General features: G+C 41.2%; 1 long non-coding RNA gene across 1 annotated transcript; it reads left to right on the top strand.

Annotated features, from left to right (window-relative positions):
• Nucleotides 1-266: 266 nt before the first annotated feature.
• LOC122464345 lies at nt 267-26917 on the top strand. The gene is made up of 2 exons (XR_006288290.1): nt 267-297; nt 26655-26917. It is a non-coding gene; the product is annotated as an uncharacterized LOC122464345 (long non-coding RNA).
• Nucleotides 26918-27732: the final 815 nt, after the last annotated feature.

The raw sequence follows: 27732 nt of genomic DNA on the forward strand, positions 1-27732 counted from the left end.
CATAGAATCTCCATGGACAAAAATTCCATTCAGAAATAAGAGTATAGCAGTAAGAATATACTAATGACCACCTGAGCAGCATGGTGAGAGTGATTACGAAATGCTTAGGCTGATTACAGAGACTACAAAAACAAACAACCCAGTAATAATGGGGGATCTCAACTATCCCTGTAGTGACTGGGAATATTGCACCTCAGGATGGGATGCAGAGAGAGAATTTCTAGACATCATTAATGACTACTTCTTGGAGCAGCTAGTCCTGGAACCCTATGTGGCAAACAGGATCTGGTCCAAGAGGTGAATATAGCTGAATCACTTAGTAATAGTAACCATAATGTAGTTAAATTTTAACATCCTTGTAGGGAGAAAAGTACCAAAGAAAAGCTACTGTGGGGGGCGGGGGGTGAGAAAACCTGGATCTGTGCTGGAAATGGCTCAACTTGATTATCATACACATTGTAAGGAGAGTGATCACTTTAGATAAGCTATTAGCAGCAGGAGAGTGGGGTGGGAGGAGGTATTTTTTTCATGCTTTGTGTGTGTATAAAAAGATCTTCTACACTTTCCACAGTATGCATCCAATGAAGTGAGCTGTCGCTCATGAAAGCTTATGCTCAAATAAATTGGTTAGTCTCTAAGGTGCCACAAGTACTCCTTTTCTTTTTGCGAATACAGACTAACACGGCTTGTTACTCTGAAACCTGAAAATAAAGGGAACTACACAAATGAGCAGCTACTTAAATGGAAATTAAAAGGAATAGTCACAATAGTGAAATGCTTGCAAGATGCATGGAAACTTTTAAACAATACACTAATAGAAGCTTAAACTATAAGTATACCTTAAACTAATGATAAACAGTAAAGGGACCAAAAAAATACCAATATGGCTAAACAGAGTAGAAGAGTGGGTTAGAGACAAAAAGAAATCTTTCAAAAATTGGAAGTCAAACCCTACTGAGGAAAATAGGAAGAAATATAAACCTGGGAAGTCAAATGTAAAAGTATAATTAGGCAGGCCAAAAAAAAAGAATTTGAAGAGCAACCAGCAAAATTCACAGAAACAAACAGTAATATTTTTAAGTCCACCAGAAGCAGGAAGCCTTGCATAGCAATCACTGGGGCCACTGGACAACCAAGGAGCTCAAGGAAGACACAGCCTTTGCAGAGAAGCTTAATTTTTTTTGCAGCATGACAGAGTCCCACACCTGAGCCATTCTTTCTGGTGACAAATCTGAGGAACTGTCCCAGACTGAAGTGTCAATAGAGGACTGTTTGGAACAAATTGATAAATTAAACAGTAAGAAGCCACCAGGACCAGATGGTCACCTAAGACCGAAAATTAGCACAATGCAACTATATAAATCCATGGCAGGACCACACCTTGAATATTGTGTGCAGTTTTGGTTGTCCCAAGTCAAAAAAGGTATTAGATTTGGAAAAGGTGCAGAGAAGGAAAACAAATAGGATTAGAGGGACAGAACAACTTCCATCTGAGGAGAGAATAAAAAGATGGACTGTTCATCTTAGAAAAGAGACAACTAAGCAATCACTGTATAAGCACTTAGAGGATAATAGGATCATCAAGGACAAACACACCAAACCAAGCTAATTTCTTTCTTTAACAGGCTTACTGGATAATGGGGAAGCTGCAGACATGATATATCTTGATTTTAGTGCCACTTAGAGGTCCCTATGAAAGAAATGACCAAGTTTTAGAGCTGGACTAACTTTAATTTTTTAAAAATTTGGGGGTTCACTGGTAATTTCAATAAACTTAAATAAACTTGTTCATAAAGGGAGAAAAACTTAAATAAACTTGTTTTTCCCCCTTTATGAAGATAGACACTATGTTTGTTTGCCCTTTTCCCAGCCCTCTGAGACTTCACCCATCCTCCATGAGCTCTCAGAGATTGTTTTATAAGTTTGTAGGATGAATTTTGTCAGGCCTTGCTAACTTACCTAAATAGTCTTTAGCCTGTCTGTGATATGGGGATTGGAGGGCTGGACAGCCTTGTAGTTATTGCTGCTTCCCTGACAGAAGGGCAAGGGGTCAGAAGGCAGGTGCACTATCTGTTCCTGACTTAAAGTCAGGAATCTTCAGCCTTCCAATTGCATGTGGGCCTCTGCCCTTAAGGGACGTGGTAGGGGGACTTGGGCCCTCCCGCTCCACCAGGTCCCAGTCCAGGGCCCTGTGGAAAGAAACTTAGGCAGGGTCCTCCTTGCAGTAAGCCCCAGTTCACCTCTCTGGGCTATTTTCTACCAATAAGTTTCTTCAGTTTGGGGCATGGCCCTTATAGTCCAAACTGTCACTCACTTTACTACGACAACAAAGCCCAAAGAAGCAGGGCCCTGCAGGACCTGCTGGCTCTCAGGGAGTGGCTAGAGAAAGCATTGCCTGTTGGCTGTACAAGCTCTGTGGTTGCCTCTGTCTTGCTTTCTGAAGAATGATTCCGCTTTCCTAGAGGAAATAGGTACACCACCCATTGCCTGGGCTTCTGAGCTCCCTTTAACCTGTTCCTCCAGTAGACACCATGCTTAGTAGGCTCAGAGGGGCGGGGGTACCGGGGCCCCATATTGTCTTTTAACTCCTTTGGGCCCAGTGTGGGGTGTGTATACCACATCACACTGTTCTTTCCCTATTTTGGCTTGCAGTCCTCACTCCTTGTTAATATTGTGCTAAGTATCTGGTTACAGTTTATCTTTACCTTTCAATTTGTCCATGTTTCCACTTTTTGTTAGATTCCTTTTTGATTTTTTGTTTGTTATTAAGGTTAACAACGAACTCCTGATGAAGCCATATTTGCCTATTAATATTCTTCCTATCTTCCCTTCACATCTGGAAGGAAAGTGCCTTTAATATTGTCTCTTGAGAAACTTCCAGCTCTCCTGACCTCCCTTTCCCTTTGATTTTCTTCCCATGGGACGCTGTCTACCAGCTCTATGAATTTGTTAGTCTCTTTTTTTAAGTCCATTGTCCTTATTCTGCTGCTCTCACTCCTTTCTTTCCTTTGAGTCATGAAATCTATCAGTTCATGATTATTTTCACCCAAATTGATCTCAACCTTCAGAATCACAACCAATTCTTCCTTGCTAGTCAGAATCAAGTCTAAAATGGCTGTCCCCCTGGTTACCACATCAACCTTCTGAAACAAAAGGTTATTCCTTTTTCATTCCAAGCACATAGTAGGCACTTTTTTTCTTCTGCTGTACTATGTTTACAGCAGATGTTTGGGTAGTTCCCCATTACTACTGGGTCTTGTGTTTTGGATATTTCTGTTGTAGAAATGCCTCCTCCAACTTCTCCTCCTAATTTGATGGTGTACAGCAGATCCCCTACATGACAAAGCACCTGTGTTGGGTTTTTTTCCTTTTACCTTCACCCAGTGACTTGCAACTAGAAGTAGGCGAGTGGCAGACCAGATCTCAGAACAAGTGTGTTTATTCTTAATGTACAATGCAACACCTCCTCCTTTCCCCCGCCTGTCTTTACTGAGTAACCTTTCATGACTGGAATATTGGTCTTGAGATTATCGTACCAAGTCTCTGTGATGCCAATGAAATCGTAGTTTAGCTTACATGCTAATACTCCTTGCATTTTTGTATAGACATCTAGAATGTTGAGCAGATTCACCTACTATTTTGTCTTGTTGCTCCTATGAGCCTATTGTAACTTTCCATTTCTCCCACCCAACATTTAGCTCTCTGTTAAGGTCACCTTTTTTATACCTACCTGTAGGCTTTTGTCACTTATCCCCTTTGAACCTAGTTTAAAGCACTCCTGACTAGGTTGGCAGGATGCTTTTTCCTCCTCTTGATTAGGCGGACGCCCATCTCTTCCCAGCAGTCCTCCTTGTTGGAACAGCGCCTCCAGATTGAGGAATCCAAAGTTTTCCCCCATCTACACCATCTCCAGGATGCACAAGTCTGTGCCTGTGCCCTTATCCTCAAACTGATAATACTACACTATGCTCCAGTAATGGCCTTTGTATCTAAGGATCTCCAAGGTCTTTACAAACATTGACTTTTTAAAACTCTAAGTACCCACTGTGAATTAGGTCTATGAGATAAAGTAACCCAACACTGCAATATAACTACCTCCCAGGGTGGAACTTAGCAACTGTTTCACAGTCTGTGGCAGCAAGGATATTTAGAATAGAGTAAAATACAATTACATATCCAGTTGACTGCAGGTGAAGTTTTAGATAGGTAAAATGCACATACCCATGTTGTAATCTAGCCAGGACATTGGGGTTAACATCAGTGTGTGTGTGTGTGTTTTCCAAAAACAAACAAACAAAAAAACTCCCACCCCAAAAACACATGAATCTTAATGTCTAGACATAGAATCATAGAATATCAGAGTTGGAAGGGACCTTTGGAGGCCATCTAGTCCAACCCCCTGCCCAGAGCAGGACCAATCCCAACTAAATCATCCCAGCCAGGGCTTTGTCAAGCCTGACCTTAAAAACTTCTAACCACCACCTCCCTAGGTAACGCATTCCAGTGTTTCACCACCCTCCTAGTGAAAAAGTTTTTCCTAATATCCAACCTAGATCTCCCCCACTGCAACTTGAGACCATTACTCCTTGTCCTGTCATCTGCTATCACTGAGAATAGTCTAGATCCATCCTCTTTTGATCCACCCTTCAGGTAGTTAAAGGCAGCTATTAAATCCCTCCTCATTCTTCTCTTCCGTAGACTAAACAATCCCAGTTCCCTCAGTCTCTCCTCATAAGTCATGTGTTCCAGTCCCCTAATCATTTTTTTTGCCCTTCGCTGGACTCTCTCCAATTTCTCCACATCCTTCTTGTAGTGTGGGGCCCAAAACTGGACACAGTACTCCAGATAAGGCCTCACCAATGTCTAATAGAGGGGAACAATCATGTCCCTCGATCTGCTGGCAATGCCCCTACTTGTACACCCCAAAATGCCATTGGCCTTCTTGGCAACAAGGGCACACAGTTGACTCTCATCCAGCTTCTCGTCCACTGTCACCCCTAGGTCCTTCCTGATTTCATTCTTACATGCCCGAGCAATATTTATATACTCATCCCTGGTCATTTGTCCAGTCTTCCACTTCTTGTAACTTTTTTGTGTTAAGCCAAGCTGGTCACCTGCCATATTTACTATTCTTTCTACACATCTGGATGGTTTGTTCCTGCACCCTCAATAAGGATTCCTTCAAACACAGCCAGCTCTCCTGGACTCCTTTCCCCCTCATGTTATTCTCCCAGGGGATCCTGCCCATCAGTTCCCGGAGGGAGTCAGTCTGCTTTTCTGAAGTCCAGGGTCCGTATTCTGCTGCTTTCCTTTCTTCCTTGTGTCAGGAAGGTCAGGCCCTTGCTTTTATGCCTCCTCTGAAGGACTACACATTCAGCAGCACAGTGCCCCCAGTGCACTGATCAGTGGCTCAGAGTGTAATGGGAGGGAAAAGTGCCACTTTCTAAATCACACTACTTCCTGGAGCACCTAGGTGCCACTTAGAGGTCCCTATGAAAGAAATGACCAAGTTTTAGAGCTGGACTAACTTTAATTTTTTAAAAATTTGGGGGTTCACTGGTAATTTCAATAAACTTAAATTTAGGGTCAAAAATATTTGACTCAAAATGAAACACTTGTTTTTTTGAGCATTTCTAAGTATTTTTGAATTTAAGAATCAAATTAATGGAAAATTTGAAGTGAGAAGTTGTTTTGAACCAAAAACATCTCAATGTGTCCTTTGGAAAAATTTTCAAAACAGTTCGACCTTTTTGGAATTTGTTTTTCAAAAGTAACAATTTGACACCAACATAAATTTACAAGAGAAAAGATGGGTGAGGTAATTTCTGTTGATGGGTGACATTGCTACAACAAGACTGCATAAATGTGCAAAACATTTAGCAAAAAGAAAAGGAGTACTTGTGGTACCTTGGAGACTAACAAATTTATTTGAGCATAAGCTTTCATGAGCTACTTCATCTTCCCAAAAGATGTTTCAGCTGAAAAATGTTTTGCCCAGTGCTATCAAATTTAGTTTTTAAGTTCCAATAAGCTTACTTTCAAAGAGAATAATTAGTTTCTCCACTTTGCTCCAGTACTGCCCAGCTCTAATTGTCAGTGAATCTACAAGAGCTGTTGCTGTGAAAGAGTTAAACCCAAAACCACAGTATAAAGTAGACCTTTGAGCTTTTCTGCTGCTGTACAGGATTATCTCTCAACTCAAATGTCTTTTTAAAAGAACTGTTGCACCTCCTTAGCTCAGCCATTGAGAACTCTGAACTAATTTCTATTCTGATTTACAGCCTGCTAAAATCTATCAGGATCCAGAGGATGCAAGTCGGACAAGTTTAGGCGTGACATGAACAATGATGTAAATTCTACAACAAATTGGTATAAATGAGTGTAAGTTGTCTAATATGTGGGAAAGAGGTGGGGCTATAGATTTAAAAAACAATCAACAGGAAGATCAAGATAAAGCAGATCGGGAGTTGAGAGGTGGCTGCTTGGAATCTCATCTGCAGTGGATTTGTGTGCTAAGTGAAGCAGATGATTTTGGGGCCCCGTTTATGCCTGGTATAATTCCAGTGAAGTCAAAGGAATTACACTAAGAATAATTTTGGCCATTTGGTATATGTTCCTTGGCTTTAGTTTACAGACACATCTGCTTAATTGCACCAATAAGTACCTGACTGTAGGACAACTAAGTTTTTGCCTGCAGTTAGTTCTGACTCCGCCACAATTCCAATGGCTTGAGGCTGTACCCTTCAGAAATGTTTGCCTTCGTGTGAGCTGCATGGGCATAACTGACGGCAAAATCTTACTCTAAGAGATGATAATGGATTTCAGTGAAGTTAGGAGACAGTGTAGCAGTTCTAAAATATGATTAAAATAAGGGAATAGTCTGTTTTGTTTCTAAATTCCATGTAATAGGTTGAGAGAAATTTTATTCAAAGCCCTTTTAAAAAATGGTTCATACAGTACTTATAAGAGCTGACTTAAAAAAATACATCTGTAGTTGTCACCCAGTTTTAGAGAACACGTGATTATTCAAAGACTTCGAGCCTACATATTCTTTTTTTAAATGTTTCGTCGTAATTGTACATAGTCCTAAATCAGAAATGACAGCTCCAGAGCTGTTCATGTCATTTTTTTATTCTGCTGTCAATCCAATTCATCCTGCAGCCTGAGGAGAAGATGGTTTTTATTTTTTAAGGCTTGATTTGCAGCCTCTAAATGAATAATTAGTGGTGGTCATACTGTTTTCATGTTTTATCCAGATCTCCTCCAAATGGCCTTTTTACAAACTGTTTAGTAGTATTTTATGGGGAGCTTTTTTGTTGTAAAACTTCTTTAGAATGCAGATTGGGAATTAGAACTGCTAAGCTTAATTTCTTCAGTATTTTTTTTTTCCTGCTTTCCCTTCATTTTATTGGATGTATACTTTACTGGGTGTGCCACACTGGTGTCTACTATTGAAATTATGCTATCCACATGAGCAAACTCCTATCTTTTTTTAAATGAGCAAAATTTATAAAAGTACCAAAGAATCCATTTCAAAATAAGCTTTACAAAGCTGAAACTGCTTTGCAATAATTAGAAAGCAATCACCCAGATAAAAAGCATTTCTACTATAATAATGGCATATCTGATCTCGAGTAACTTATGGTGAATCCATGAGTTATAAAATCATTAGGAAACTAGACTAGAAAGTGAAGAATTGAGTGTGAAGTCAGCCAACAAGGACAAATGGAAATTCTGGAATCAAGTTAGTAGAAATATCTCTTTAAAGCCATGTTTTGTGTGTACTTGACATTAAGACACATTTTGAAAAATACTTTATTTTTTTTAATTGTGTCTAATATTGTCTTACAGGAATCAAACAGTTTCTTGGCAAATTTCATCTCCCCTTCTCAAAAATCACTGACATCTATAAATGAAGGGAAGAATAAGTATAAAACTTACATTTAAAAAAAACTTAAATTACATATTTCTGGAAACTGCCTCTAGATGTGTTACCTTTTCTTGCAGCAGAGACTACACCTTGCTCTGTGTGTGTACAGCACCTAGCATGATGAGGTTTCAATCCTGAATGAGGCTTCTGGGTGGCAATGCAGTATAAATAAATAGTCCATTCCTTATGATCTGTCAGCCAGTTTTCAATATGTGACAATCATTCTACACAGTCCAATTTTTGTTTTTAAGGAAGATTTTTGTGAGGGGTTTGAATTAAATGATTTACTACAGTCCAGTGGTGAAACCCAGGATGGATGGAAGATGTAGCATATCCATGTTGCCTTCTCTTTACTGTTTGGATAAGGAAGTTTTTGTCATTTTTGTGTTCTGTTATATTTTAACACAAGCATAGTTAAGGCCTCCCAAAAGCATGGGCGACATGTGAACTGCCAGTTGGGGGAAGCTAGCCCCTGCCCCAGCGCCCCTAGTCCCAGAGCGCTGGGCAGCATGGTCCCAGCACCCTCCAGCCCTGGAGTGCTGAGCAGTGGGGCCCAGTGCCAGGCAGCCTGAATACTGGCCCCAGCCGCCCCAGGTTGCAGGCCAAGTTGCCCTAGCCCCAGCTACAGGGGAAGAACAGGAAGCAGGAGTGGGAGGTGGAGCATGGGCAGGGTCTTGTCTGGCTGTTTGGAGAGGTTCAGCCTCCCTGTATGTTCAAGAAGATCAAGACATAGACCAAAAATATTTCATTCAGTACTGGGGTTCTGTAATAGATGCCCATTGCAATTGCCTCTCATTTTAATTTCATGTGTCCCTTCCAAAATATTCTGTCACTCACTCACTTCCTTCTTCACGATGAAATTGTATTTCACTGGTTTTGTATCCCATTGAGAGAGTGCATATTTCAAACATGAGTAGAAGGAATCCTTCTCTTTTGAATACATAAAGTGCAGTAACTCTACAAATGTTAACTTAAGACACCACCATCTTTGTAAAGAAACAGCCTCCATCAGCACATAGATGAAAGGAACAAGTTAGTTTCATAGAAGAGCATGAGGGAACTGTCTCAGTGCATTGTATTCATGCTGAAGGTCCTGAACTTCAGAACTGTAGTCAGCACTGGGTGCCACTGAAATTGTTGGAAGACAGGGCATGTGCCATACTAAAATTTCAATTGGCAAGACAAGGAAAATCAACAGTAATACCTCCAAATAAGAATATTAAGAGTTAACAGTAAAATTGTTTTGGATGAATATACAACTTCCAACTATTTATAAGATGTGAATAAATAATTAAATGGCAATTGGAGCAGGGCCATAAATGTCGGTCTCCTACTTCTCAGGTGAATACCTGCATCACCAGTCCATAAAATCATTCTCTAGACCAATGACTCGTCAGGTATTTTATACAAAATGGAGCATCTTCGACAAAACCCATCCCAGAATACCCTGTAGCCAGTGGCTATGGCACTCAGCTGCCCACGTTCAAATCCCTGCTCCGTATTGGGCGCGGGGGGGGGTGGTTAATTGATGATCAGTCTCATGTCCCATGTGAGTGCTCTGGGCTAACAGTTGTAAAAAAGACAAACTTCTCTTCTGACTATTTTGTGAATTGTAGCATTGGAAGGGACCTCGAGAGATCATCTAGACCAGTCCCCTGCACTCATGGCAGGACTAAGTATTATCTAGACAGTCCCTGATATTTGTCTAACCTGCTCTTACAAATCTCAGCTGACAGATTCCACAACCTCCCTAGGCAATTTATTCCAGTGCTTAACCACCCTGACAGAAAGTTTTTCCTAATCTTCAACCTAAATCACCCTTGCTGCGATTTAAGCCCATTGCTTCTTGTCCTATCCTCAGAGGTTAAGGAACAATTTTTCTCCCTTCTCTTTTTAACAACCTATTATGTACTCAAACTGTTATGTCCTGCCTCAGTCTTCTCTTCTGCAGAGTAAACAACCCCAGTTTTTAAAATCTTCCCTCATGGATCATGTTTTCTAGACCTTTAATTATTTTTGTTGTTCTTTTTTGGACTTTCTCCAGTTTTGTCCACATCTTTCCTGAAATGTGGTGCCCAGAACTAGGCCCGAGCTGGAGTACTGTGTCTAATCAGCATGGATTAGAGCAGAAGAACTTCTCAGGTCTTGCTTACAACACTTCTACTAATACATCCCAGATTTTTTTTTTTTTGGCAACAGTGTTACTGACTCTTGTTCAGCTTGTGATCCACTAGAACCTCCAGATCCATTTCCGCAGTACTCTGTGCTAGATAGTCATTTCCTTTTTTGTATGTGTGCAACTGATTGTTCCTGCCTAAGTGGAGAACTTTGCATTTGTCCGTATTGAATTTCATCCTATTTACTTCAGACCTTTTCTCCAGTTTGTCCAGACCATTTTGAATTTTAATTCTATTCTCCAAAGCACTCGCAGCTTGGTATTGTCCACAAACTTTAAGTGTTCTTTCTATGCCATTATCTAAATCATTGAAGATATTGAACAGATCCAGACCCACAACTGATCCCTGTAGGCCCCCACTCAATATGCCCTTCCAGCTTGACTGTGAACTGCTGATAACTACTTTTTGGGAACGGTTTTCCAACCAGTTATGCTCCCACCTTATAGTAGCTCCATCTAGGTTGTATTTTCCTAGCTTGTTTGAGAGGGTCATGCAAGGTAGTATCAAAAGCCTTACTAAAGTAAAGATATACCACATCTACCACTTCCCCCATCCACAAGGCTTGTTACACCTCTGGCACCTAAGTCCCCAAAACATCATTTTGGCCAAAACTATTTGGTGAAATTTTGTCAAATTTATCAATAGTTTAGGTCCACCAAAACTTTCTTTTTGGGGGTGAATAAACTATCTGAATTCCCCCCCAGCTCTAGTCTGTCGTCCTTCCCCCTCCCACATGCCCTGAGACTGAGCATAATGTATCAGCAGCATGCCCAGCCCAAGCTGGCCTGGAGAGTAAGATGCTTAACACAGAGCAGTACAACATTTAACTACTAGAATGCTGGGTCAGCCCATTAGAAGAAATCTTAAGATGCTTGTGAGCAGAGCTGCTGATGCACTGGAAGTAGTTTAATATACCAGGGGAAAAATGAGACATTTATACAACATTTGTTTTAGTTTGCACTACAGCTGCGGCTTTGCTTATTGGATTTGACTTTCCAGGGAGCTGATGTTATAGAGTATAGCACAATGCAGCAAGTACACGCTCATTATCATTGCCCCTGTGATATGCTGATCAAAGGCTTCTGTGTTCTAGATCAGAGTTGCCACTGAAGTCCATACTTAACATCTGTGTGATTGGGTGCACCTCAGTGTATTGCACCAAATTCTTGTCTTTGGAACACCATTTAAGGACCAAGTCTGCTCTACTTCTGTTAGTAAGAGGATCTGAATAAGAGTTGTAGTAGTATAATCCTTGTCCCCATTACAATCACCCTAATCACCAGGCTTATTATAGAAAAAAAATCTATTATAAAATTACAAAACATCTATGTCATGGGGAATATGTTCTCCAGACTGTCCCAGCGACCAAAGGGTTAAAACTGGCACTGCTGATAAGAAGCCTCCCAATGGCAGGGACGATTAAAGGGCTGAGAAGCAGCAGGCCAGGGCATCTACCAGAGAGGAGTTAACAGGCTGGAGAAAGGAGCTTCCTCCAAGCTACTAAAGAGTTGCTTGAGAGACAACACCATAGGGAGCAGATGAACTGACCAAAAGGCTGGAGAGTCTACAGCACTCCCAGGGGAGGTAGAGTGGCAGCCTGGAAATGCCAGTGGCCTGGTCGCTCTACAGACCTGAGTTATAGACCTGTGAGGCCTTACACCCACCTACAAAGACACTCAGGACACTGGCAGAGTTAATACCCCCTCACCCTATTTATTTAATTTGAGAGCCCTGAGCTGTGTAAGCTCATAGGCTAGTCTGCTTGTATTATATTCACTGCTTTGCATGCTCTTCAGTGGTCATGCAAGCAGAAATCTCCGCTAACTCAACTGTACTCCACTCACCTCCTACTCCTATGGAGCTCAATTAAATTCTGTGAGCTAGCCTAATACCTGATTTCTAACACTACACAAAAGGCACTCTACACTATACATCTATAGAGGTGTTCTGCCTTAAAAAATTAACTGGTTTCAACCATTACTTAAACAAGTCCCAAGAAACTGTCATACAACTGGTCAAAGGGGAAGTTGGTAAATTGACTCTGAGTATATTAATGCATTTGAAATGATCATGAAATACAGTTACCAGATGACATGGGCAGTATATAGCGCATGTGCTGTTCTCAGACTCAAGCTGTTGAACTTAACCCCCCCCAAAAAACACCTGTCTGAAAGAGATGCTGTCAAATTTCATCCTCAGTTTTTTTTTTACATATTGTTCTGTGGTAGCGTTTTGTTCTAGCAGTAAATGTGCTACTGATTAGATCTAATTATTCCTTTATAATAGTGATATTTCCAGCGATGAATAATGTAAAAAAGACCCCCCGCTAAAAAGCCAATTGCTGCACTTATTGTAAGACCCCCATGAAGAAACCTGTGTGCTGTTTACAGCTTGTACTCTGCAGTCACAAGCAGCAGCTGTGTTTTTTTTTGTTTTTGTTTGTTGCTTGCCTGCTGGATAAGTACCTCATTATGGATGTGTCAGTAGCAACTCCACCTTGAAATTTGCCTTCAGATGTATGCTTGAAGCCGGACTAAACTCCCTGTATTTCACTTGTTGATAATTGACTTTAGCTGCCAAGGCTAGATTGGGGCCCCTGCTCTGCCAAGAGGATGGTTTGGAACCTCCCTCTCCTAGGAGGAGTGCTGGAAATAATGTCCTTAGGCAGGTATCATATCCCCTATGCTGTCAGTAGTGTACAGACTTTTCCAGTTGCCCTCTATGGGGACTGTTGCAGGCCTGGACAGAGAAGTTGGCTGGAGGTGGAGCTAGTCTGGGGGCAGAATGGGCCTGGAAGCATGGTGCTCCCTCTCCACCCCCCCCCATGGGGGCTGGCTTAGACCCCGCCATGCGGCCCTTCCTGAACGTTCCTCCATGCACCCCACAGTTTGGGGACCACTGATCTACGTACTTGGTGTGTAATCTACTACTTCCACTAGCATTTAGTAGATTGCACCTGGGTGAGCCAGCCCTGCTTCTTCCCTGTACCCATTTCAGCAACTTGGTCCCTTGCGGGAGGGAGGAGCGAGCAATCTCAGTGCTCCTGGGTGTAATGTTCCCTGCATACACCCACAGAAATACTCGTGCTGACAGGTGGCCATATAAAATTGCCTTATTGCTTAGAATTCAGAATGACAACACAAGAATCCAAAAACAGAAAGAGAGGAAACAGGTTGGGCTTAAGGCAGCAAAGCACAATTCACCCGACCTTTCTTTAAGCTGGCTCTTTCCAGACTGACAAAATGATGCTTTGCTACAGAGACTGCTAGTCTACAGCGAGGGCAAGGAAAACCCTCCACTCTTAAATTGATAGCTTGCAATTCCAGCAGTCAATACACCACACAGGGAGCACAGAGACTGCGACTGTGGGAGGTGCTTGGGCAGCTGTGAACACTACTCACAATCCGTTCCCAAATCTGGCAAAATATAAATCTTCATAGAACTGAATTTTCCATAGTGTTAAAATATTTTACGAAGTGTTGCAGAGGAAATGTTTTCAATATTCATTTGGGTGTGGAGCTTATTTCCCAGCCTCTTTCCTCTCCTCCTATGACCTCCTGCCCAGGACTATCATCTTGCCATATATTTCTAGCTTCCTCTGCTGCTTCCCAAACAGTATCATCCCTCTCACAATTGCTGCAAACCCTCTATTGTGTGCTCAGCATCATCCTCCACTGCCACCCTGTCTCCTTCGTCCCATCAGTCATCCCTGTTCCCATTTCCACCTCCCTCCAGACAGCACTGTTATGTCCCCCTGCCATGCTAATGACACCATGTTTCCTTCTGCTTCTTGGAACCCTTCTATCCCTTAACAGATATAGTGCATATCACCCCCTTTGCCACCTTGCATTGTTTCCAACCTCCCACATTTTTAATGCACAACCTTAACTCTTGCCACCTAAATTTTCCTGTTCAAATAATTCATTACAGACTTTACTACTACCCATGTCTACATAAATGGGTCCAGTTCTTGATTAAGTTTTCTTTGCACTGATCCACTGGCACCAAGCAAACACAAACTTGGAGGAGCTTGCCCCTCTTTTATTCCTCCCAGCACACCCCCCTTATACATGTAATGCCCTCCCTTATCTAGTCTCTAAACTAGTTTCCAAGGCCCACTTCTCCTATGATGCCCATAAGGAAAAAACAACAAATGATGGCAGATCAGTGGCAAACCCATTGCTCCTTCTCCCCTCCCCCCCCGCCAAACAAAATCAATTCCCCCGGTAAATAAGACAAACAAAAACAGCAATGAAATAAATACCAAGGTTAGGAAGATGAAGCGGGAACCCAACCCAAAACACTGGGTTGGAGGCCACTTTGCAGGTACAAGGGGAAAATATTGCCTTCAAAATTATGCTAGTTGTAGCCTATGAGGGAGTGTGAGATCTCCACTCCACCAGAAACTTGAATATAATTAGTTCAATTTCATTTATGGACAGTAATTTTGTGCATCCTACTTTCCCCTTCTGTACCATAGCCACTCCATTACCAGAAAGTATACATTCTTATAGCTATGTAATATAAATATGTATCAAAAGGCATATTTGTGCAAATCTTGTACCTCTTGATGCGGCATACTACTAGAAACGGTTATTTACTAAAGGCACAAGCACTTAAAGCAACTAATTGGTAGTGAATATTCTATATAAATAACTTTTAAAGTGTCTATGTACTGACCCTTAAAATGCCGACTTCACAGTTGGCTCCAAGATCCTTAATGACTGGACTGATTGATAAATGACTGAACTTGAGGAAAGAACATAACTTGCTCAAAATGAGCAAGTGTTATGGTCAAAGCTAAACTACAATTTCATATCCAGAAAAAGAGCTAGGTCATAGCAGTTTAAAGCTGGTGCTTGAAAGTTGGGGTGGGGAAGCAAGCACAAATATAGTCCTAAAGGTAAATGCAACAATTTATTTAGCAGACACAGACAAGAAATGCTGTTGGAAAGAGGAATAATGTTTTTTAGATTGGTGGGAGGTGGGGAAGTGGAGCCAGAAGGCCTTAAATGTAAGCTGAGACTGGATGAGCTCTCCCCTGACATCTAGTGATGAGCTGGGGAAGAGGACTCTAGGAGCTGCCTTTGTTTGCATGAACACCCCCAATCTGCCGAGGTGAGCAGCAGGATGGAGCTGCTTTGCCCAAATTATCATTTTTGGTGGATGTTGGATTGCAAGTCACGTTGTATTGGATGCAGGGGTAATAAAGGGTTGCTGTCCTTGTTGTGTGAATCAATGGCAACAGAACTGTGCTTGGCATGCCCTGACTGAGGGGTTCCTCCTCAATTGAACTGTGCTTGTTAAGCAGGGGCTAGGGGTGCCAAAACCAAGTAGATAGGGATGGGTGTTTTGTATCTGGTGGTGTGGGCTTGGCTAAAGAGTCCTAGACACCATTTGACGTTCCACAGTGGAGAGGGGAAACTGCAGAGCTGATTAAGATTCAGTTGAGGGTCTTGTGTTGCAGCTTAATGGAACTGAAACCCAGGTCTAAGCATTAGATCTGCTATGGGATGGTGTCTCTGATAAGAGAGGCTCCCTGACTAACAGCAGAAATCACTGAAAGCTGTGGTAAGTGGTGGGACCCTGAGCAGCTGGAGCAAGCAGCTGTTGGAGCAGCGAGTGGCTGGAGGAACGAGCAAGGTGCTTTCTCTTCCCTCTGGGTCTGCACTGACCAGGGACACAACTGTGAATGCGGTGCAGTGGAGGGAGAAGCACGTTAAAGAAACTTTTGGTTGTTGGACTTAAGAACCCCAAAAGACACTATCCAACATACTCTGGGGTGGGTGTTTTGCCCATGGTTTTTTGCTTATGAGTCCTGCTTGCAGTGTTTCCCCAAGTTAATGCCAGGTTACTTTCCACCCCCTTTAATAAGTTTCTTTCCTACACCCAGACTCTGTGCTTGTGAGAGGGAAAGAATTGCCTCTTAGAGATGCCCAGGGGATGGTGTGTAATTTTCCCAGGTTACTGGGTGGGAGTTTGAGCCTGTTTTTGTGTCCTTGTTGAGAAGGAACCCTTAGATATTGAACCTGGCCCTTGTTGCTGCTGACTTCACCTGGCAAAAGGGATACATAAACAAAAACAGGGCCTTTGACTTTTAAGTCACCAGGCTCAATTCAGATGGAGTCAACAGTGAATGAAAATCCTTACATTGTGGTGACTCATATGCACTATCTACTATACTAGGAATTAAGATACCTACAGAACAGTTGGTACTGATTTGGCACTCTTGTAAGCAGTCTCAGCACAAACCAAGGTTCAAATGAACCAGAGACTGAACTACCTTAGTAACTGTGATCCCTCCAAGTGACTGTTATCTTAGGTCTGATTCTTCTGTTCAATCAGAATGGTAGCATTTGACACCCACTTAGCACAGGTGTAAAAGACCAAGCAACGTGCGAGGCCATGGAGAATCAGGCCTGATAGAGAAGCTATATCCTGTTTTGTGGCTACAATAAAGCTTCAAAACAGTCAAGAGGTCGGGCTCCTGGATGCTATGTTAATACAAACAATCAATAATAGTGGTGGTGGTGGTGATTCTTGAAATTACAAGAGGAAAGAGGAGCAGTCTCCCCTTTCTCTGACTGTCTGCATGTGCCCCTCTCTCTGTCTTCTATTTTTTTTAAAGCTAATGTTGCTTCATCCCACTTTTGTAACTTAACTGCTGTTTGACTTCTCCATATGAGACATTACAGTGCTAGCTGATGTATTTGGAGACAACACACATCCCAAGTGGGCTCAGACACATGGCAGTTGATCTTTATGGCTTTGCTGATTATTCTGAAACCCCATACATACTGGGCTATGGATTCTGAGGCTAGGGAAGTCATCTGTAGCCACATTTGGTTACCTTTCCACTGAATCACAACTACAAGCAATTTCAAGAATAGGGAAGATTAATTCCAAGGACGCTTCCAGGTGGCAGTTGCTAGAACACTTCCTCGGAGTTACTGCAGCAGCCAATGGACAGGATCCTGGGTCACTCTGGAACCCCAGAGACCGGTACAAGCAAGTGCATTTTTGAAAAAAGCATGCTGTCACAGGGGAGGTGGCAGTGAGTAAAATTTAAAGCACAACTAAAGAGCAGCATCGGAGAAAAAAAAATGGAGACACAGAGCAAGAAAGGGTAAGGAATTCATTTAGCAGGAAGAAAAGAAGGGTTCAAAAGAACAGTTACAAATACAACTGGCTCTGATACTGTTATACAAACCTGCCCATCAATTGTTAGCCAGTCAGCATTTTTTGTGCTAAAACTCTTAATTAAGAGTCAGGACAGTTAACATAGTCTTAGTCTCAGGGTTCTGTCTCACCCCACTGGACTGGGTTGGTCCATGTAAGATCCAGAACCAGAAAGGTATTGTTATAGCTGGACCCAGCAGAGAAGGAGACAGCTATAATTCTATCAGCTCCCTCTAACTGTCTGTCTGCTGTGGAGACCTTGTTGTTGTAGCAGCAAAACTGAAACCAACACAAAAGTGAGGCTTTGCACTGGGGAGTGCTCAAATATTTAAAGGGGCAGGACATTATATTCCTCCTCCCCATTTAAAAAAAAATCCCAAATATATATACATTATCATTTACATGGCTAACATAAAACACTGTATAACTTAAATAAAAGTTGTGGGTGGACTAACGGACTCTCAAATTGCAAAGGATTATTTTGCCCTGGTCTAGGACCTCAGTAACTAAACACCTTATCAGTTCAGGTGTACAACTGGTTTTTGCACTCTTGGGATAGTGTGGTGGGTCTGGTACCAGAATTTCTTCCAACAGGTACTCTTGGGGGAATTCTGCACCACTGCGTACATGCATAATTAGTGAGCCACAGATTTTTAATTTTTTGCACAGGAAAAAAGCGTCTGCTGAAAAGTTGCTGCAGCTCCTCCTTTTGCCCACCAGAGGGCGCTGTGGCCATAGAACACAGCAGCTGCTCCCAGCCAGCTAGGGAAGAGAGAGAGCCTGCAGAGCCTTCTTCACAGCACCTGTAGGGCCAAGTCGGGAGACAGGCTATGGAGAGACAGATAGCGTGAGGTGCTTGGGGGTCAGACGGGTTCATAAGGGCTAGTGTGGGGAGGACAGACTGGGGCAGGGACTGAATGGGAGTGGAGGCTCAGGGCCACAGGGGAGAGAGGTGCGCAGGGCATATATAGGAATGGGGGAGGGCTGAGTGGGGGCAGAGAGACACATGGGGATGGGGGGAGTGGGTTTCTGAGTGGAGGTGGAGGGACACATGTGCATGACTGAATGGGAGAGGCTCAGGGTCAGCCAGGGTCTGCATGAGGGACTCTCCCTAACAATCCCCCCTGCCCCAAAAAACAAACAAACCTGTTCCATACTTTTCCCACCCATCACAACAACCCTCCAAGTTCACACCCAGGCTCCTCCCCAGCAATTATTTCCGTCTACCTCAGATCCTCTGTTACCCCTGACTCTCCCAACCCTTTGCACTGCTTCTGAGGGGGTATGGGAAATATGGTTCTGTATTGTAGTTTAAATGAATTACTCAGAGTTCTGTATTAATATGCCTAGTAAGGAATCTATTAGTCAAAAAACATTTTCTGAATCTTTTTTTGTTTCAAAATACCTGTCAGCAAGTATGTCTGTAATAAATGACCAAAAATAATTGAAACTGGTGTGATATATTGTTTTGACAAATAAAATATGCAGAATTTTGCAGAATTTGAAAATATGGTGCTTAGAATTTTTAAATTTTTGGTGCAGAATTTCCCCAGGAGTAAACAGGTTGTCAAAATTAGGAGTTGTAATGAAGGAGGTTTGATTGGAGGAACAGAAGTCATATGGGCACATCCCCAGACTCCAGTACTTGTCAGGGCTGCAACTGGTCCATGTCATTTCTATAAAACACTATTGGATAGCTTTACCACAAACAAAACAGGTCCTGTGCATTTTATAAATTCTTCAGGTAGCCATTTCACTCCACAACTGTAGTTGCAAGTCCACATTGTCTCTGACTTGAAAAGAATGATGATGGGTCTCACGTTGTTGATCAATTTACATAGATTTGGCTCATGTAAGGCAACCTCAGGACATAGCAGGTCCCAACAGGTATACAAAGATTACTTCAAGAAAAGATTTGCAAGTGACTCAAAACAGACTTGGTAGCTTTTAAGGCATGCTTAAGCATTTGTACAAAGCATTCTGCTAGTCCATTTGTAGAAGGATGGTAGGGAGCAGAGCATATGTGCTGTATTCCATTTGAAGCTAGGAACTGCTGAAATTCTTCAGAACAGAATTGAGGTCCATTGCAACTCATCAACTGTAACCATAAACCAAATTGACATAATAAGGTACAAAGCTATCAAGTGGTTATTCCAAAAACTTCTGGCCATTTTGAATAGGCATTGAAAACAACCCAAAATATAATCATCTAAAGGTCCAGCAAAGTCCATGTGAATGTGTTCAAGGAGTCTGAGGCCATGACCAAGCGTGTAGATGAGCTGGGCCAGGGTCATGCTGACTTTGACATATAGTACAGCACTTCGCCTTTCTCTCAATGACTTTGTCGATCCCCAGACATGATTCTGGGCAATGGTCTTCATCTGACAATGCCAAAATGATCTTCGTAAGAACTTCCAAACCCTGAGATTGGAAGTGGTTTCAGAAAGATCACTCTGATTCCCCATTAGATGCAGCCATGATTCACAAATAATTCATGGTGATCTGACATGAATTCTGTAAACTGGAGATTTTGATCCAACACTTCACCCTGTAAAACTATTCCCTTAATGAGAGAAAGCACATCACCTGCAGCAAGTTTTTTTGTTGATGTCTGTGGTAGTTATGGGTAACCTATCCATCAAATTGAGATATAACACTTTGTCTGAAGTTTCTTTGGGTTGAGAGGAGCTTGGGCATGCCAGGCCTGCCAGTCCATCTGCATTGCCATGCTGAATCCCTTTATGGAATGGAATAGTAGAGGAATGAGCTGAAAATAGCAATGCCCGTCGTTGCACATGAGCAGCTGCTAATGATGGATTTCCATGTTTTGTTCCAAAAATTGGAAGTAACTGTCAATGATCTTCCAGCAAGGTAAAGTGTTTGCCAAACAAATAGGTACGGATTTTCTGAATTCCAAAGATAATAAGAACTTCTTGCTCTGTTTGCACAAAGCTCTTCTCAGCAAAGGCAATTGGTTTCTCCATGTCATCAGGAAAAATGTGGGAAAGAATTGCACTCCCTCTATAGCGTGCAGCATCACAAGCCAATTGCAATGGTAGTCAGGCATCAAAGTGTACAGGAACTTCAGCCCATGTCAACAGTTACTTTTGCTTTTTAAAATGTGCAGTCACGCTCTCTATTTCCATGTTTTCGTTGCTTGTTCATGTAAAGATACCAATACTGTAGCCAGATTAGGCAGAAATTTACCATAATATTTAAGCAGCCTTCAGAATGAATATAATTGTGACATGTTCTCTCGCAGGAGCACTTGAAGAACCACCTTCTCTTTCTCTGACAATTTCCTTAAGCCTGTGGCATTAATTACATGCCCAAGGTATTCAACTGAAAATTTTGAAATGCTCACTTTTGTTTTAATATATTCTCAGTCCATGGTCTTCCAAACGTTGCAAGGCAGCAACCAAATTTTGAAGATCATCTTGATACTTTCCTGTTACAAGGATGTCATCCAAATGGCGCTGACCTCCGTCTAGTCCAATGGTGGGCAACCTGCGGCCCATCAGGGTAATCTGATTGTGGGCTATGAGATATTTTGCTGATGCTGACTGTCCGCAGGCATGGCTCCCCGCAGTTGTCTGCCGTGGTGACTTTATTCATGAAACCAACATGAATGTAAGACTTAGCATTAGGGAGGAGTGTTGCTCAAACACTTAAAAGGACAGAACAGGTATAACAAAATATTCTGTGTACAACCAACCTTCCCCTCTGTCCTCCTCCTGCAAAAAATCTCCCATCAATATGCATTCTAGTAGATTAGGAAACTGAACCATGATCAAACGGTGATCATACGACAAATGTTTGATATCCTGTAATCAGTTAAAATTAGGTTTTGAATATTTTAAAACACTCGATGTGATTAAGATGCATTTCAGTCATTAACTTTACATCCTAATGTCTTGAAATATATAAGCTTAGGAAGTTTTTCAACTTACATTATTAAAATAAAAATAGTCTTTGAATAAGTTTGGAAAACCCTTAAGAAGACCAAAGAATAAAAAATGAACTCTGCTTATATTGTATTTTACAGGTGTTCTGGACAATAAATAGAATAAACTACAATGCTTGACATACAATGTGCCAAAATAAGGAAAATATATCTCTAGTAGCCCTAATGGACTGCAGCACCTAGCACTATGCAGTTCTTGTCTGGTCTAGGTGTTACTGGAGTACAAATAAATATTACACTCTAACTTCCCCTTGTCTTCAATATGAAACATGCACAAAACAATGGCACGATTGGACCCTATGATAAATATTACTGTATCTGTTAGTTTCAGATACCTTTCCACCAATGAGTGTGAAACAAAGTCAAGTGTGTGGATAGGAGAAGACAGAATTCTGAAAAGCCAAAAAATAAATTGCTGAAATTATTTCAAAGTAAAAATGCTTATGTTCTTCCACTTTCATCTTAAAGTCATTCATTGTGTACATTTTTAATCTTTCTGCTTCTCTTCCTACTTAACAATGACCTGCTGTCTTTGTGCATGAAGATTTAAACTTGAATTAAGACATTACTTGGGGACTTCAATTAACCAGTATGGATTGTCTGCCCCTAGATCTGACCCCCTAGTAAAAATACTTTAAGGAAAAAAACACATCATGTTGAGAAGGGGCTGCCCATTCAATCCCAAATGCCATATGGGATCATAATGACTCAATTCTTTCTGCCCTCATATTAAGGGAGCAAGCTCAAGTATTCTAAGAAGCACTTTAATTCCCTCTGATGTTTTCATTATGAATTCCTTTATGGCAGAACTCATTTGCAATAATGCATATGTAATTTTGGAAATGAAAAGGAAATTCTGTCACCTTCAGGACATGATTAACCTGCAGAAATGCTGAGCCACACATATAGTTCAAAAGTGCTAACACCAGCAAGCTCGCAAAACATTTAAAAAATAAAATGAGTAAATGAAACTGCTTTCTATCACTTGGAAGTTAAAATGGGGTAATTAATTGCATAGGGGATACAAACTGTCTCTTTAGACCGTCTAAGGATTCAGATATATGCAATAATTATTGCAAAGTGCTCTACAATGCTCTAAAAAAAGTTCCTTGAATTTAATAACTCTACAAGCTTTTGAAAGTTAGGTGTCTGTATGATCTATATCCTCCCCTCCCTCTCTTTCTTCCATCCCCATTATATGTTTCTTTAATTTACTGTGTTTATAGTCCATGGATTAGACTTGATATTTCTGTGCTGACCCATGAGAACTACTTTTATCAACATTTACCCATCTGGAGAGGCTCTGGTACATTTTGAAGCAAAAGACATGGTCAAATAAAAATTATTTCTTGTTATGCAATGAGTCACTGATTCTGTGATCTCTGGGCATGAATATGAAATAGTGCCTTAATGTCTCCTTGTAAAAGAATTGCTTATTGTATTTGGGTATGAGAGAGCCCTTGGGTTAAATTGTAGTTTTAGTACAGAGGGATTTAGTTTGGAGGCACTGGGCATGATTCCCCATTGCTTTGCAGCCTGTGTCGTCATTTATATATGTACAAAATGCTGCCAAATCAGGATTTTCCATTCACACCAACGGTTGTATTTTAGATCCATTTGAAACTAATGTCAATGATTAATGGGAAACAAAGCAGTAGAGAATCAAGCCAAAGCTCTTCAACTAACCAGAAGAGACAATTTTAGGGTCATTATTCTAATCTGTTGATAACATGCACACATTTGCTTTCTTGGTGAAATCAAGTGCATGCATTATTTGGTGTGTCTTGAGGTGTCCCCTGTTCCACCCATAGGTGTGTGTGCATAAATAAGAATATAGGAACTGCAGTGGATCAGACACATGGTCCATTTAGTCTAATATCCTGTCACTAACAGTGGCCAGCAGAAGACGTTTCAGAGGAAGGTGAAAGAAATTCCACAGCAGGTAAATGAAGGATAATCTGTCCCCCAATGAAGGTCTCATCCAGGCCCTTAATAGTTAGGGATTAATTTAAACTCTGAAGCATGAAATAACAGTTCCAAACTTCCTTTTTTATCGAGAAATATAACTCTAAAATTTCATGTTACCCATATAAATATCCAATCCCTCTTGTAATTTGCAAAATTCGTAGTCTCCGTTAAATCCTGTTCTAATTATATGTGGTGGGAAAATAAGAGATGGGTGGTCACCTCAAGGGACAAATCAATGAACTAAGGGGCAGTCTCTTGAAATAAGGGACAGGTGGTCATTGTGACACTCTGTACCTCAAAATAGCACCTTGGAACCCCATATTCATCACCATAATATGATTATGATATGTTTTATACAAAGTGTGTCTTGTGAGGTATCATTTAAATAGTAATGTTCAACAGAACAAGACTATCCTGTGTTATGTGTGTTACCATTGTGTTCAAAGTTATGAAGTTTTGCTATGTGTGTGTTACTGAAATATGTTGTGAAGTTGGGAGATGCCCACACCTGGCCTTTCACTGGCAACAAAGGAGCAACTATCATTGGCCAGACAGGCTTTGATGGATCTTGCTAGCACCTGGAGAGAAAATATAAATGAGGGTCAATGACATCACCACTTGGCCTCTCTACTCCCCCATCTCAACATCTGGAAGATCATTTGGAAGACAGAGACTTTGAATTGGGGAGAGTGGTCCCAGGCTGAGAAGGAAATTTCACCTGTGAAATAAGAACTGTAAACTGCCTGAAACATCCAGTGGGGGTGAGAAACTGCTTAATTCAAATCTTGCTTCATCTGTGGAATTTAGACTGCGATTTTATTTTTATTTTTTATGTAACTAACTTTGATCTCTGTGCCTGCTACTTATAATCACTTAAAATTATCTTTCTGAAGCTAATAAATCTTTCTTATATTTTATCTAAAACGATGTATTTTTGGTTGAAGTGCTTGGGGAATCTCAGCTGTTATATGTCCACTACCCTTTGTTGGAGTACTGAACTAATTAATGAGCTTACATAGTGCCAGGGAGTCTTGAGCAGTGAAAGATAGTACATTTCTGGGATGCAAGGCTGGGGTGATTTGCTGGTGCCTCTCAGTATAATTCAAGAGTGGCTTAGAGAGCCGTCATTCAATTTATCTGGGCCTGGGTCTCCACATGCTAATGGCTGAGTGATCACAGCGCCTGGAGGGCTTTGCTGCTTGTCGCTGGCATAGAATTGTGAGAGACAGCCCAGGTTGGAGAGTTAAGGGAGCACAGCAGTCCCACAGTTTACCCCGGGGATTCCATCAGAGTCACCCAAGTACATGGGCTCCTACCCGCATGGTGCCATGTGTTTAGTCAGCACTATCCGTCTCATTGTCATGTTCAAGGAAATAAAACTCAGACACTCACCCAACAACATTTTATATCTATGGAACAGACAGTGTTAAGGACAAAATGAATGCAATCCATTCCAATCATATACTCAGTGATAATTAGGTTGTACGCTCTTTGTCTTTTTTGTTTTGTACTGCGGTTGTATCGTAGAGCTTGGCTGTAGACAATAGATTGTGTGGTGTGGTCTGGATGAAAGCTGGAGGCATGTAGGTAAGTATAGCGGTCAGTAGGTTTCCAGTATAGGGTGATGGTTATGTGACCATCGCTTATTAGCACTGTTGTGTCTAGGAAGTGGATCTCTTGTGTGGACTGGTCCAGGTTGAGGTTGATGGTGGGATGGAAATTGTTGAAATCATTGTGGAATTCATCAAGCTGGTAATAGCTCACCTTACCCAATCACTCTTGTTACAGTGTGCATGGTAACACCCATTGTTTCATGTTCTCTGTGTATATAAAATTTCCCCACTGTATTTTCCATTGAAGCTTATGTAATTGAATTGTATATTTGAGGGCAGTAGAAATATATACTTGAGAGACAAACACATGATAAGCTAACGGAGATGGAATTCCCCATAAATGTCCCTTAAAATAAAGCATTGTCCCCTATTTTTCATGTGGTTTTCCCTTATTTCCATCCAACAAAGGTGGTCACCCTTCCATGCACGGATCATTTCAAAGTGCTGTCACTGTATGGTAATGGTGGCCTACAGAATTACTACTGTTTTCAATCACAGACCTCTAGTGAGAAGAAGCTGTCAGTTATGCTAGGAGGATTTTCTGTGATGTAGACTCTAGAATGTCAAAATGGCAAGGAGGGAGCTGTGGTGATACTCCACCACCTGGGCTTGAAAACTGAGTGTAAAGACTGTTAGAGAGTAGGACTATAATATCTGTTTCCTGGCCTGGATCTATACCTTTGTCCATTCCTGGCATGGGCAGGGTTATGACCTCTAATTAACAGTATTGCCAACCCAAAGCATTCAAAAATCATGAGTTAGGTATTTTGAAACAATAAATTCTGGGTTCTTTTTATTTGCCTTTCAGGTTTTGTGCTTTTAGGGTGCACTTGGGTCACAGTTTCAAGCTTTTCTCTGCAACCATAAAGGCAAGAAACTTACTCTTTTTATTAAATGAAAGCTGAGATTCTCTTTAGATCACATGGCTCCAGGAGGTGGGGCTTTAAAACAAGCATCAGATATCCTGAGACTTGTCACAAAATTGTGAGAATTGGCAACACTGAAATCTTCCCCAGAAAGCCAGTATCTATTTGAATACACCCAATCAATAATGTTATCAGTAAAGCTGTGTGGGAACCAGAATATCCATTTCATGGGAAATGCCATGATTTTGAAATTTGTTTTAATTCTTAATCAGAACAAAAACAAACAATTTCCTTTGCAAAATTATTTTTTTTTTAAAAAGTGTTTGGTTTACCTAAATGCTTTGTTAAAGCTGAAATATTTTGTTCTGATTTTGACTTTTTAAATTTTATATTTATAATCTGAAGCAAAGTCAATTTGAAACCCAAATGTGAAATGTTCCGTTTTGATTTGGTAAAAATGGAACATTTCAGCTTTATTGATATGCTTCTGTGATGGGCCTCCCTATCACAGTTTCATTTCATTTTTTTTTTAAATGAAATTTTGTCAATATCTGTGTTCCCATGGACAGTTCTGATTTTGACTAACTGGCATTTGCCAAAGGAAAAATGTTCCATCAAAATTTTTAACCAACTCCAGTTATCAGAAATCCAGGAGTTAAGCCCTACTCCAGTGTGAAAGCCAATCACAAGAAAATTTTGAAAGCAAATCCCTCCTGCTAACTCAGTTAGGGCCAGATTCTGCGTTTCCCTGACATGGTTGCACAGAGGAAAGAAACTTCCTCCACTTTCATAGTCTGCATAAGGGCCAGGTCTAAATGCAGCCCTGTGTTCTGGCCGTACTTGCCTGCAGGCAAAGAGCATATGTCCACACTTGGAGCAGAGGGTGTGATTCCCAGGACACATAGTGGAACTAGGTCTTATCAAGCTAGCATGCTAAAGGTGCTTATATTCCAAGAGGTGAACATATCTGGACCGCTTGGTAATAGTGACCATAATATAATTAAATTTAACATCCCTGTGGTGGGGATAACCCCATAGCAGCCCAACGGGGTAGCATTTAATTTCAGAAAGGGGAACTACACACAAATGAGGAAGTTAGTTAAACAGAAATTAAAAGATACAGTGCCAAAAGTAAAATCCCTGCAAGCTGCATGAAAACCTTTTAAAGACACCATGGTAGAGACTCAATTTAAATGTAGACCCAAAATTAAAAAACCTAGCAAGAGGACCAAAAAATGCCACCGTGGCTAAGCAACAAAATAAAAGAAGCAGTGAGAGGCAAAAAGGCATCCTTTAAAAAGTGGAAGTTAAATCCTAGTGAGGAAAATCGAAAGGTGAACTCTGGAAAGTGAAGTGTAAAAATATTATTAGGAAGACCAAAAAATAGTATGAAGAACAGCTAGCCAAAACTCAAAAAGTAATAGCAAATTTTTTTTTAAGTACATCAGAAGCAGGAAGCCTGCTAAACAACCAGTGAGACCACTGGATGATCAAGATGCTACAGGAGCACTCAAGGACAATAAAGCCATTCTGGAGAAACTAAATGAATTCTTTGCATTGGTCTTTACAGCTGAGGATGTGAGGGAGATTCCCAAACCTGAGCATGACAAATCTGTCCCAATTTGATGTGTCATTAGAGGAGGTTTTGGAACAAATTGATAAATTAAACAGTAATAAGTAACCAGGACCAGATGGTATTCACCCAAGAGTTCTGAAGGAGCTCAAATGTGAAATTGCAGATCTACTAACTGGTTTTTAACCTATCATTTAAAAGAGTTTCTGTACCAAATGACTGGAGGATAGCTAATGTGATCCTGGCAATTACAGGCCGGTAAGCCTACTTCAGTAATGGGCAAATTGGTTGAAACTATAGTAAAGAACAGAATTGTCAGACACATAGATGAACATAATTTGTTGGGGAAGAGTCAACATGGTTTTCGTAGAGGCCTCACCAATCTACTAGAATTCTCCGAGGGGGTCAACAAGCATGTGGACAAGGGGGAACCAATGGATATAGTGTACTTAGATTTTCAGA

Source organism: Chelonia mydas, chromosome 2, assembly GCF_015237465.2.
Source record: "Chelonia mydas isolate rCheMyd1 chromosome 2, rCheMyd1.pri.v2, whole genome shotgun sequence".
Classification (NCBI taxonomy): domain Eukaryota; kingdom Metazoa; phylum Chordata; order Testudines; family Cheloniidae; genus Chelonia; species Chelonia mydas.